This window comes from Scyliorhinus torazame, chromosome 11 (genome assembly GCF_047496885.1).
Source record: "Scyliorhinus torazame isolate Kashiwa2021f chromosome 11, sScyTor2.1, whole genome shotgun sequence".
Lineage (NCBI taxonomy): Eukaryota > Metazoa > Chordata > Chondrichthyes > Carcharhiniformes > Scyliorhinidae > Scyliorhinus > Scyliorhinus torazame.
Window position 1 is genome coordinate 37,130,848 of NC_092717.1, and position 14,080 is coordinate 37,144,927.

The following is a 14,080-nucleotide window of genomic DNA, read 5'->3' on the forward strand; positions in this document are numbered from 1 at the left end:
TGAGGAGTGGCAGTCGCTCCTTGGAACACAAACTGCTGTCCTCCTTAAGGAAGGCATAATTTATGTTCCCACCAGTGCCTTTTCTCTTGCCTGGCAGTCAGTCAGCCCAGACCGCAGCCTCTCATATCAATATGGTACAAGCTGAACTTTGATTTCCTGGGCCCAGAGCTTCTTAAGATCATCCTCCAGTGTCACCTGCAACCTTTCCCAATGAAAGTCACCTCAGCTGCAGCAACAGGTGGCAATTCATAGGTGGATAAGGCCAAATAGAGGCACAGAGAAGACAAGGACTGAGGGAATTCACAAGGGTGAATCCCTACAATGCAGAAAGAGGCCATTCAGCCCATCGAGCCTGCGCCCACCCTCTGAAAGAGCACACCACTCCTTCGTCCTATCCCCTTAACCCGATCTAACCTGCACTTCTTTGAATTGTGGGAGGAAACTGGAGGAAACCCACACAGATACGAGTATATCGCGCAAACTCCACTCAGACATCCAAGGCCGGAATTGAACCCGGGTCCCTCGTGCTGTGAGGCACCAGTGCTAACACTGTGCCACTGTACCAGTCATATATCATAGCTTAATTTATACATTTGGATTGGAATGTTTGTTTTATTTGGGCTTTTAGTTTTTACATTGTGGCCAAGCAAAAAACATGGTGGGAGTAATAATGGAAGGTAGGACTGTGGTGAATAGAGAATTGTTAAGGTTACCAGTGGCGTATTTGAATTAGTTCTTCACATACCAGGTAGAAGGATGAGAACAATTTTCCAACCTTCTTCTTCCTGCACTCCCGCAGCCTCTTCTTCATTCTCCTCTTTCTCTTTGCCCTGTCACTCGTAAACGTTGTGCTGGGTAGGTGGAGGAAAGTACTTTGCCCTCATGATGGCTGCCACGCATACCTGCACAGGTTCCACAGCAAAGCCGTGTACAATATCATGAGCGCATAACCCTTGTCACCCACTAGCCATCCTTTGGTTTGGCATGGTGGCTGAAATGCAGTTAACACAGGACGGCTGCAGGATGAGGGCATTGTCACTGCTGTCGGGGCATTGACCTACATATTACGCAACCTGTGCTCACGTACCAGCTGCACATTAAGGGAGTGGAATCCCTTTCGGGTAAGGTGCATGGCAGTGTTGAAATGAGGCCTCTGCAAAGTAATGTGCATGCAGTTAATGGCACTCTGGACCACTTGAAAGTCTGCAATTCTTGTAAAACCTTTTGAGCACTCTACCTGCTTCTCTCTGGGGGGAGGGAATGAAATAAAGTTTTGCATAGACAGCCTCAGTGAACCTCTTTTTTGCAACGATGTCCTGCAAGTTATGACATGTCGCTAATACATCCAGCAACAATCTGGAAGGATGAAAGGAGCCAGATGCAGAAATGTTCATCATCGCGGTTACCTTCACAAGAACTGGCAATGAGGTACCTGCCCCGCTCTTATGTTACAGCTGTGGCTGCTACAGTAGCAGGTTTCAGTGATGGCTTCCTTTCTGAAACAGGGACATCTCTGTCGCTGAAGTTAAAGTAGAGGAATTGCTCTCTGAACATTCCGGGCAGGATATGACCTCCTGCTGATTACTCTTTTCCTCTCCCTACCTCCTCTAGAAGCCTGCCTTACTGTGTGTGGCCTCTCGTCATTCTCTTAGTCATGCTTGGCTCCAAAAAGAAGGGCTATTGATAATAAACCAGTACATAGTCATTGGTTCCTTTAAATAGAACTGGCGGGTGTGTTATATGTGCATATTAGATAAAGTTATCCTTTGGCAGGATTGACTGCTGGAGGCTAGGCTGTTGGTAAACTTTACCTTTTATTCCCCATTCTAACTAACTCTGCAGAGTGCAAGGCTTAGCACAAGGTTTCACATAGGGCGATCTCTCAGCGCAGTGTTATCATGTGATCGTAATGTAATGTAGATTGTCTCTTTATATATTTAATATCAATCCTTTATATACTACAATGGTGGAGGGGTGATCTTCATGAAGCTTAATTCAGTGCTCAGCTGGGAGTGTTTGTGTAGGCTACAGTATGGATGTTCAAAATGACTCAATCGGATCAAATGCTATATTCTACCAACTCTGTCTACTTCCATCAGCACTAATTATAAGGTCAGAAGTGAGCCATTTTGGAATCCTCACAGCACCTCAGAAATTAGTGTGACTGAACCCAATCTTTCTCCCAGCAGCTTTTTAAAATTCTGGGGCCAGGATATTTCGGATGGCATGATTTCCCTCCCTGCCATCTGAAAAGCCTGAAGGGTGACTCTGCCTGTCCCGCTCGAATGAGTGTCAACTGGTTGAAGGCAGTAAGTCCCACCTTAGAGAGCTGTTGGTCAGTAATATTGACTGGAAGCTCTCCAGTGGACAGAAGGGGAAGTGCCTGAAGATGACAGAGCCTCAAATTCCCGCGACTGGGCAGGAAGGTAAGATTATTCACAGGGGCTTTCCACAGTAACTTAATTGAAGCTTACTTGTGACAATAAGCGATTATTCTTCTTCTAATTATTATTATTAAGGTAAGTTTTGGGGGTCCTTGGGAGAGGGGGGGAGGGAAGACCTGGCAGAGGACTGGGAAGTGGGTGGTTTGGCAAACAGGGAGCGGATGTTAGGGGAAGGAGGTCCAGAAGCTACCTGACCTTAAGGAGATGGTGGGGGGGATGCAAAATTGGAAGGGTACTTCTGATAGAGACGCCCCCTCCACTTCCTTCCTGCTCAATTTTGTTTTAGACTTTTAGGCTTCCTCCACACCCAGGAAATCCTCCCACCCGCCTAAAAATTGTCCACTTACGCCCCTCAATTGTGGACCAGCCTGCCCCAGCGTAAAGTCACTGTGAGGTCAGAGTAGATGAGAACCCAGAAGGAAGACCATTCCTTCAATTCCACAGCAACCCACCCCTCCCCCTGCCGGCCTAAAACTTCATTGGTGGGAAGCATGAAATTGAGGCCTTGGTTTCCTTGAACTAATGTAAGTATTGGAAGGTGTGGAAAAGTGTGGCAAAGTCAAGTGGTCCAAATGTTTTTTTTACATTTTATTGAAGGCATTGTCGTGTTATTCACCCTGGGGTAACACGGACTGCAACTGGATGCAGTTGTACTTGAAAGTAGACACCAAACTTTGATGTTCGTTCAATACGCTTTATTGAACTTGCTGAGAAGTGCACACAGTTCGCTGTGGATTGACATTCTACTAATCTGAGCGTGCTTACTATAACTAACTAGACCAGACTAGCTCTGAGCCACGTGTAGAAGCTGTTAACTGATATATACACCCTGACTGTCACTACAGTTGTCACCAGTGGAAAGAGGCAGAATGTTGATGCCGCGTGTATTTTATAGCGGGAAACCCCCCTCTGGTAGTCTGCCTGGTGATTGGTTGTGTTATGTCCTGTGTGTTGATTGGCTGTACTGGGTGTCTGTCACTGCCTGTCTACATCTCATTATGTGCATGAGTGCAGATCATGACAGGCATAACAAAGAAACACAACAACAGCTTCCTCAAACAGCAAACCTGATCTTGTCGAAATGCCAAATCACTCACCCATAACCCTGCCCTCGGTGGCTCTGAGTCCCATCAACACAACAGAATCCCATCTCCAGTCTATCAGGGAGGCAGAGGCCAACACATTGGTCTCTCTCCCCATGTGTACTCCTGGATTCTCTGACACTCCAAATATCGCTACCTCCGGATTCGGGGCTACCTCTGCGCCCCAAATTTTTGACATTACGTCCGCAAATCCTGTCCAAAACCTCCTCAACCTTGGACACGCCCAAAACATATGGACATGAATCGCTGGCCCCCCTGCACACCGCCAAACATATCTGCAACCCCGAAAAGAACTGACTCATCCTGGATACCATCATGTGGGCCCTATGCTCCACTTTAAACAGTCGTCTTGCACACGACGAGGATGCATTAACGCTCCGCAAAGATTCACACTATACCCCAGCCCCCAGCGCCCCACCCAGCTCCTCCCCCCACTTACGCCTAACCTCATCCATGGGAGCACTCTCTTTCTTCAACAGCTCCCCCATATATACCTGCAACCTTGCCCTCCCCTATTTCATCCTTGGACAGGAGTTTATCCTCCAGCACCGGGGACGGCAGCATCGGAAACAACGGCACCTCCTTCCTCGTGAAGTCCCTAACTTGCAGATATCTGAACCCATTCCCCTTCGGCAACTGGTACTCCCCCTCCAACTTGGGGCAGCGCGGTAGCACAGTGGTTAGCACAGTTGCGTCACAGCTCCAGTGTCCCAGGTTTGATTCCTGGCTTGGGTCACTGTCTGTGCAGAGACTGCACATTCTCCCTCTGTCTGCGTGGGTTTCCTCCGGGTGCTCTGGTTTCCTCCCACAGTCCAAAGATGTGCATGTGAGGTGGATTGGCGATGCTAACTTGCCCTTAGTTTCCAAAAAAAGGTTAGGGGGTTGCAGGGATAGGGTGAAGGTGTGGGCTTAAGTAGGGTGCTCTTCCCAAGGGCAGGTGCAGACTTGATGGGCCGAATGGCCTCCTTCTGCACTGTAAATTCTATGATTCTATGATTCTAGAACTCCTCCAGGTCTGTAAACTTCGCTCCAACAAACAAATCGCTAAAATATTCTGTCTCCACATGTTGCCACATCCGGAACCTTGCATCCAACCCCACGGTGCAAACCTATAGTTATCGCAAATGGGCGCCCATAGGGACACGCCTTCCATTTCAAAATGGTGCCGGTACTGGTTCCACACCCTCAGTGCTGATACCACAACAGGGCTTGTGGAGTACCTGACCGGTGAGAATGGAAGGGGCATCAACAACAGTGCCTTCAAACTGGTCCCTTTACATGGGGCCGCCCACATCTGCCACCGCCCCTCCACCGCCCATTTTGCTAACCATTGCACTGTTTGCTGCCCAACAGTAGTTTAGCAAGCTCGGCAGTGCTTAACCCCCCCCCCGCCCCACCCTCTCCTCTCCTCACCCCCCCCCCCCCCCCCCCCCCCGCATAGATCCCTCTCCAGGAATGCCCTCCTAACTCGCGAAGCCTTCCCCGCCCACACAAACCTCAAAATCATCCCGGAGATAAAAACAGATAATTGCGGACGCTGGAATCTGAAACAAAAACAGGACAATCTCAACAGGTCTGGCAGCATCTGTGGAGAGCAAAGGGAGCTAATGTTTTGAGCCTGGATGACTCTTTGTCAAAAGTCATCCAGACTCAAAATGTTATTGTCATTTTCGCACTCACCCTTGGGCCCTCCCCAAGTTATCTCCCCTTAACCAACTCAGCCACACCAACTCCACCCATGTCAGCATCCCCCCCCTCTCCTACACCCCCCCCCAATAAACAAAGACAAATTAAACCCAACCAACCGCCCCCTTCCACCACTCCCTCCATCGATCAACCCCACACTTCACTCCTGTTAACTAGCCAACCAGCTGGCATGGTGGGCCCCACTCCAGGCCGCTGCCTACCCACATCCCCCCCAGCCATTCTTCACCCGTAATTCCTGAAGAACAGTAAAACAGGGTGGCAGGGGCACATTCTCCCTGTGTCTGCGTGGGTTTTTCCCCCACAACCCAAAGATGAGCAGGTTAGGTGGATTGGCCACGCTAAATTGCCCATTATTTGGGAAAAAAAATTAATTGGGCACTCTAAATTTATAAAAATAAAATCTAGGGTTCAGGGTGGCACAATGGTAAGCACTGCTCCCTCATGGGGCCAAGGATCCAGGTTAGATGCACACTGTCAGGGTGGAGTTTGCACATTCTCCCCGTGTCTGCCTGGGTCTCACCCCCAAACCCAAATATTGCGGGTTGGTGGATTGGCCACGCTAAATTGCCCCATAATTGGAAAAAAAAGAATTGAGCATTTCAAATTAAAATAAAACAGTAAAAGACACTTACATATTCTGCACCTATCGTGGAAATCATAATAAAGACAAATTCCTCAAGGTTCGATTTAAGGAAATTTATTTGCGCAAATATATTTGTGGAGAGAGATTGAAGACAGCATATTTTATAGTCTGAAATCACAGTTTGAAGTAAACATCCATGTTTATATTAAATAGACTTTGGAAAGTACGTAAGCTGAAATACGTAGTACGTATGTTCTTGCCCTTGGCTAAAAACAATTTGAGTACACATTTTGTTATATTTCGGAGGACAGTGTGTTTTCATAATAAGGCCAAGACCAGAATATTTCAGCATTTTTACTAAAAAGCAGTGTTACCTATAGTCAAGCATTTCCCACCATGCTTCTAAATTGGCAACTCATTAATTTCCCTTCCACAATTCCCTCCTTGTTGATCTTTTGATCAACACCTTTTAGTAAATAATCATGTAGGGTGGGTTATAATGTAAGGGGAATGGACATATGACAGTTCTCTGCGTGTTATGAGCCTGGTAACAAGGAGGCAAGGTGGCTCGGGCTGTTCCCGTGTTCGTACAATAAAAATATCTTGCACAACATTAAAACAGTAACCATACGACAATCAAGATTACAATGGCGATTATAATCCAGAACACAATCCTCTGTCCTGACGATCCTACCATCCAAAGCCAAAATCCCATCCCTCATTTTCGTGTAATCTTGTTACCTCTCTATGAATGTGATCCTCCAGGTTATCAATTTTCTCTGAGTTATCAGGGATGTTTGTGCAACAGTCAAGTACCTCCCTTTTCAGCCAACAAGAAATCAAGAGGAATCTATTCTGCAGGGCAACCGCTCTGACAGCAACCATCTCAGTTTCGATCTGGTTAACAGCTTCCGCACTGTCATTAGCTACCTGCTCAAGGATGTCTCGCAGTTCACGTAGTTCGTATGCATTAGTGGCTATTCCTAATGGTGGTATCATTATTCCCAGCATTTGTGCCCATGTCATAACATTTCGTGTCGTCCTGTGATGGAGATGGTCCTGCAGTTTCTGGACGTGATGTACATAAGGGACTACATATCCCAAATAGCAGGAGTCTTCCCAATTTTCTGGTAACTACGGGTACGCCTTACATCCACAGATAAAATACGTGCTGTTATATGCGGTCAGGTTTCCTTTACTATCAGTCATCATTCGTCTAATCGGATCCCCTTCCCAGGAGCCTCCACTAGTTTGATTTTCAACTCCTGATTAATCAAAGATGAATAGTCCTTTAGCTGTAAGGTGGAACATAGGGGGTTGTAATTCAAGGTCTGATCACACTGACTCGTGCCTACTGAGTGGGTCCCATATGTTTTATGATTCTTAAAGCATATACTTCCTTTTGGGACTCCAGTATAATTGGGAAAGATCAACCAGGGCAGTTGACTTGTTACATTAAAGCTAGGCCCCCACCATTCCTCAAACCTATTCATATTGTATCCAGCTAATCTCCAATCTAACATATTCTGTGTATCTTCACCACGTCCTGTACTATTTTGTCTTTGAGCCCATTCTGCTATCTCTTTACTGGTGAATGGGATAGGTTGCACAGGGAAGCCCTCCCCAAAGCATCTGGGAATTTGTGTACAAATCCAACAACTGAATTTATTTACCCTCTCTGCGTATGAGTGAGACATGTATATTAAGGTGTTAGTATGCAGTTTACCCTCTACATGATGTTGGATGAATATGATAATATAAAAACATCAACGCCGTCATTCTCTTCAGGTTAGCGTTTCGCTAATACTCTCAATGTTCCGTATGATGTAGTTTACACGAGTTGCGTGGATCCCATCTGGCTTTTCTTTTAATTTAAGGGCTGTTCGGGTTGTTAGCAGCACTCGGTCGGGTCCATTCCACCTAGGAGAAAAAGAATCTTTGTTTAGTGCTTTCACATATACTTGATCTCCAGTTTTAAAGGGTGTGTATTTCCCTCTTTTGGATGCATCTGAGCCTGTTGCACCCTTTCATGTTTTTTTTTCAGCGGGCATGGGCATATTTTAGTGATGCCTCATCTGCCCATATTAAGGCTACTGCTGCTGGAGTCATTGGGGGTTTAGTTCCAGTTGTCATGGGACGTTCCATTAATATCTCATACGGGGTTAAACCCGTATTACGATTTCTCTGATTACTCAGGGCATACATTACTATGGGTATGGCATCTGGCCATAGCAGCCCATTTTGTTGACACACTTTTGGAACTGTAGTTTAATTATTCCATCCGCCCTTTCCGCCATTCCTGAGGATTGTGGCTGATATGGTATTTGCAATTTCCAATCAAATCCCATGGCTTCTGTTAGGGCTTTGGTCAATTTGCTAGTGAAATGAGTTCCCCTGTCACTGTTAATACCCATTGGTATCCCAATCCCAGGATATTCATCCTTCAACACTTCAGTTTTCTGATTTTCCACTGGCTTATCAACCACAGTAGGCATCACTCCCACCTGCGATCTGGCTATATTATTACCCAAGATAAACTGTATTCCTGGACAAGATAATTTCTCTATTACTCCGACTACCACTTCACCACTCTTCACTGAACTTTCCAACCTTACATTACATAATGGAACACTACTCCTCTCACCCTGAATTCCACATATTATCACCTTTTCTGGCGACATTCTTCCGAGACTACATAACTCCTCATCTCTTACCATCAAAGATTGACTAGCTCCCGTATCTCTTAAAATTGTGACTTCTTTACTGCACCTCCTGATACACATGAGTAAACTTTACCCACACAAGTAAATTCTTTAAAGAGATCTGGCACCTTCTTATCAATCAGCTCTTGATCAGGCTGTACAATCTTTTGCACCTCCTTCGCTTCACTTGGGCGTTCCTTTACCATTTTAACAAACCCCACTGTCTTATCCTGTTTTACCACATCAGCCTTCCCAGTGCTTTTCTTCAACCACCAACACTGTGACTTTATATGGCCTAGTTTATTACAGTGAAAAGATTTGAAACTTTTCATTTCTTTTCCACCCTCCTGGATTTCTTTTTTAATCTGAGGTACACTCTCCTTATTATCTCGCATCAGATCACCTTTACCTTTACCACTTGAGTGTTTCTCATGTCCCCAGTTTCTATCCCTCACAGGCTGAAACTGATGTTGGAAACCAAGCTTTGATTTATGAACTAATTCATAATTATCTGCCATTTCTGCTGCTAATCTCGCAGTTTTAACCCTCTGTTCTTCCACATGAGTTCTCACAACACCAGGAATTGAATTTTTAAACTCCTCCAAAAGTATAATTTCTCTGAGAGCTTCATACATTTGGTCTATTTTCAAAGCCCTTATCCACCTATCAAAATTGTCTTGATAGCAACCTGCGTTTAGCCAAGAGCGATTCTCCTGTAGGGAAGCTTGCTCCTGTGCCTGTTTTAACTTTGGTTCTGTTATGGTGGATGGAAGTTCAACTGCAGCAGCTTGCAGTTGTGGCTGCTGTTTGAGAGCCCCTTCCTTTGCTATTTTATCAGCAAATCTATTGTCGCATGGGACTTCATCATCTGCGGTAGTGTGTGTTTCACACTTTAAAACGGCTATCTTGCTGGGCAGCTGAACAGCATCCAGTAAATTTAAAACCAATTTAGCATGTTTAATAGTTTGATGGAGGAAGTTCTGAATCCCCTGTTTTTCCATAATTGGTCAAAGTCATGTACTACCCCAAAGGCGGATCGGGAATCATATAAATATTGGCTGTTTTATTTTTAGCTAGAACACATGCTTTAGTAAGAGCAAACTATTCGGCCGCTTGAGCAGACGTTCCCGAAGGCAGAGCAAAAGCTTCCACTATCTTGAATGGAGTTATTATTGCATAGCCGGCCAGGAGGGTCATATCACTTGGTCGGTTTGCTGACCCATTGGTGAAAAAGATGATGTCTGGATTTTCTCGTGGGTGAATCAGGTCAAGGGGTTGTGGTGGCTTCAACGAATTGTAAACAGTCATGATCATACATATGTTCTGCTTCCGAGGGCGTGGGCAAGAGTGTTGCAGGGTTGACAGCTGGCGCTCGCTTGTAGGTAAAGTTGGTTTTAAAGAGGATTACTTCGTACCCAGTGTGTCGAGCCGCAGTAAAATGCTACGTTGTGGATGAATTAAGCAGCAGCAAAACTGATTTTTTTTCTACTATGGCCGCTGTGGCTGCTACTGCTCTTAAGCAATTTGGCATACACTTTACCACAGCACATAGGGCCACCGAGTAATAGGCAAGAGGTCTTTTCCCTCATCAATGCTCTTGCACCAGGACCCCTGTTACAAATCCCCCTGCTTCATTCACATAAAGAGTAAAGGGCTTCCTGAAATTCGGAAGTCCCAAGGCAGGGGCGCTAATCATGGCTTGTTTCAAATTACGAAATGCTTGCTCCCTCTCTGGTAATAACTGAAGGGGCGTCTTAGGTTAGCCTTGCGCAGTACTGCGTCCATCTCTCTATAGTCTGGTATCCACTGCCTGCAATAGCCCACCATTCCGAGGAAGTTAAAGGTTTTCTTTTTCGTGCGTGGAGTTGGAACCCTTGCTACAGCCTGTATTCTTTCAGACCCAAGCCTCCGCTGTCCTTGCTGCAGCTGAAATCCCAAATACTGAACTGTCTCGTGACAGAATTGCAGCTTGTCCATTGAGATCCTATGCCCTCTTTCTGCCAGAAATGATAATAACAAAAGGGTATTCTGTTGACAAACTAGCCCTCCCTCTGAGACAATCAATAAATCGTCTTCATATTGAGGGACTGTTGAGCCTGCAGACAACTGGCACTCGTCCAAGTCTCTTTTAATACTGTTAATTCCGATATGTAAAGGCAAATAGATATTGACTTTCTGGGTGCAATGGTATGGAGAAAAAGGCTGAGAAAGTATCCATTGTTAGTGGTATAGAAGACAAAATTACATTTGTGCCCGGCACCAATGGAGCAATAGTGATAACAATTTTATTGATGGCTCTAAGATCTTGCACAAACCACCACTCGTTGGGTCTTCCTACCTTTGGAATGGGGAGTATAGGGGTGTTACAGAGACTTTGTGTCCTCTTCAGCACCCCTTGCTGTAATAGTGCATTGATCACTCCCTCTATCCCTTTTTCTCCTTCCGGTGCCAACCTATTTAGTTTTAAGTAGGGCAGGGCGATGTTCTTCTGTAACTGCACCCTATGCACTGGGGCAGAATGTACTTTTCCAACATGATTTTTATGTTGGGTCCATAGATGTGCCAGTACCTGGGCCAGGATTGAAGGGAGTAAATGATGGCTGTTTTGGGGTGGTTGTTGTCTTTCAAATGTAGCGGGCCATTGCTCCTCTTTCCAGGTCACTTTGCCCTCCTGTTTGCCATAAAATTCTATCAGGCAATTTCCTCCGTCCATTTCAATATAAATCCCACTTATTACTTTTTTTTTTGGCCTCTTTGATCACTTCTCTTATTTGCTTTGCCTTAGCGGGAGGTCTTACGGCCAATGTTAAATGGGGTTCTGAAGTTAAACCCATCCTAAAAAGGTCCCTCTGTCTATGGGTCAACTGTACTAACATTCCTAATCCTACAACACTGAATAATAAAAAGGGGTGACATGCAATGATGTCTGCTGTCCTAAGTGACTTTGCGTTTGTAAATTGTATGCGTGCTCATCCTCACGAGCATACCTAGCCGTGCAATGGGTCACTATATTCTCTCATCTGAACTTTATCAGGTGTTTTAATAGCTGTGCCCAAGGATCAGTAATCTTTTGTAAGACTTCCTGCAGTTTAAAAAATTTATTTTTTAACAGTGGTAATGTAAGGGTTAACGTTCAGCTGCCAGCATAGAACACAGACAGAGTGATTGGGCGCAAGTTATTAAATTTTGCAGCTGGTGAGCTCGTATTTGAGACAGTTCTATAAACATTCCATTATCAATGCAATGTATTCCCGCTCCTAATTTGCAGAGTGTCTGTCTGCCTAATAGGGTCAGGTGTCGCTAGTTGCGGTACATCCTTCCTAGGGGTTAAATGCTTCTTGGCCCCTTGCATGATAGCCTCTTTCCCTCTATTTGCGAACCAGTGTTCGAGGGACTCATTTCCTTCATTCAAATGATTATCATTATTGGGAACCCAGCCCACATTTATGCCGGGTGGGACTGCAATCCCATCCTTCAAAGCTGGCCAAGATGCACCATAAGAGTGTTTTAGAAGCAGCAAAACATCCCCTGGGAGGGGGCTATAAATAGCACACATTTGTATCAATTTCCAATGATTGATTTTATAGGCATTAGCTACTCTTAGAGACATATATTTTTTCTTTGTCAATTCAGAAAAGATCAACTGTCTGCTGAAATGGTTAATGTTTCCTGCAGAATCTAAGGGGCGTAGAACTTGGCATGATGTCATTTCCGTCTTTTCACGTAATCGAAAACTTATTCATATTCAATTACTTTTATTCGTAAAGGCATTTTCTTTCTTTTAAACTGATCGTAATTTCCAATGTTTTCGTTCATCAGAGAAATTTCTACAAAAATCACTTAAGTTATAATCTCTGACTCACAATGACAGACGATAAAAAATATAACCCACTTAGCACTTCATGCTTTGACAAAAATTATTGGTTAAACAAAACACACAGATTCTCACAGCTCACAAATATCACAGTTAACCGTTAGCCTTATCTCACACGCAAATCTGAATTCCTTTTTCTACAGGAACCCGTCTGTTACGCTTTTACCTTAATCTTCTATTTACTTTTACTCCCCTGTTTTTTGTTTCGAGAGGGGGTCAACGTCATTCGATTCCTATGCGGGACATATAGGTTTTCCTACCTCATTCCATTGCTTTACGATTGTTTCTTTTCATCTTCTTACTCATTTTGACTCCCTTATCTGTCCTCTTTAAGGAGTCCACCTTCTTTCTCGCTCGGATGTCTTTACCGAGGCTTCAGGACGACCTGTGAGGGGGCGTTGAGTTTATTGCTCATCGTTCCTTCTGCAAAATACTTTCGAACATATAGATAACAATAACAATGACCGTGGAAATCATTTACAAATACTACAGGGAGCACTCACCGGTGTTTATCATTTCATGAACCTCAAAGTCTTTTTTTTAAATTTTAGTATCTAAGGCATCTTTTTCTTCCCATGCAGCTATCATTAATTTATTAATTAAGATAACTCTCCGAGCATGAGTCGCTGGCCAGTAATTAAGGCTGCTGAGCCGAAGACCCCCCTTTCAGCTGGGGTCACGCTGTGGCTTTCTCCCTTTCAGCTGAGAGAGTCCTGTTTAGAGATTCGTTTTGGGGTTCACTTCCCGTTAAATTAGGGAAACTTCAACGACTACGCCAATTTGTCGTGGAAATCATAATAAAGACAAATTCCTCGAGGTTCGATTCAAGGAAATTTATTTGCACAAATATATTTGCGGAGAGAGAGTGTTCCAGCTGCAAAAGCCATTGCACTGCGCTCTGAGATTCGATTGAAGACAGCATGTTTTATAGTCTGAAATCACAGTTTGAAGTAAACAGCCATGATTATATTAAATAGACCTTGGAAAGTGCGTAAGCTGAAATACGTAGTACGTATGTTCTGCCCTTGGCTAAAAACAATTCGAGTACACATTTTGTTATCTTTTGGAGGACAATGTGTTTTCATAATAAGGCCAAGACCAGAATATTTCAGCATTTTTGCTAAAAAGCAGTGTTACCTATAGTCAAGCATTTCCCACCATGCTTCTAAATTGGCAACTCATTAATTTCCCTTCCACAGCACCTAAACACAGTAAATATCACAATCCGCCCGACATGCACACCCACATTCCCCACATCAGCATCTCCAAAGTTCAATGTCCTCACACGCCTCCCAGACCCTGATCTCTCATAGATTCACTCACCTCCTCCGGCGTATCAAATTAGAATTCTCGATTCTGGTGGGTGCCCCACAGATGAGCAGGATATAACACCCCAACTTCACTCCTTCCTTGTAGAGGCCAGCTTTGATCAGATTGAACCCAGTCTGTCTCTTGGCCAAGTCCGTACCCAAGTCCTAGTAGATCTGCAGCACGTTTCCTCCCTAGGTGCACTTTCTCATCACCTTCGCCTACCTCAGACTCTTCTCCTTATCGAGAAAACGATGAAACCACACCACCATCGCCCTCAGCTGCTCCCCCGCCTTTGGCCTCCTCCTCAATGCCCTGTGCACGCGATCCACCTCAGGGGGACGGTCAAAAGCCCCCTC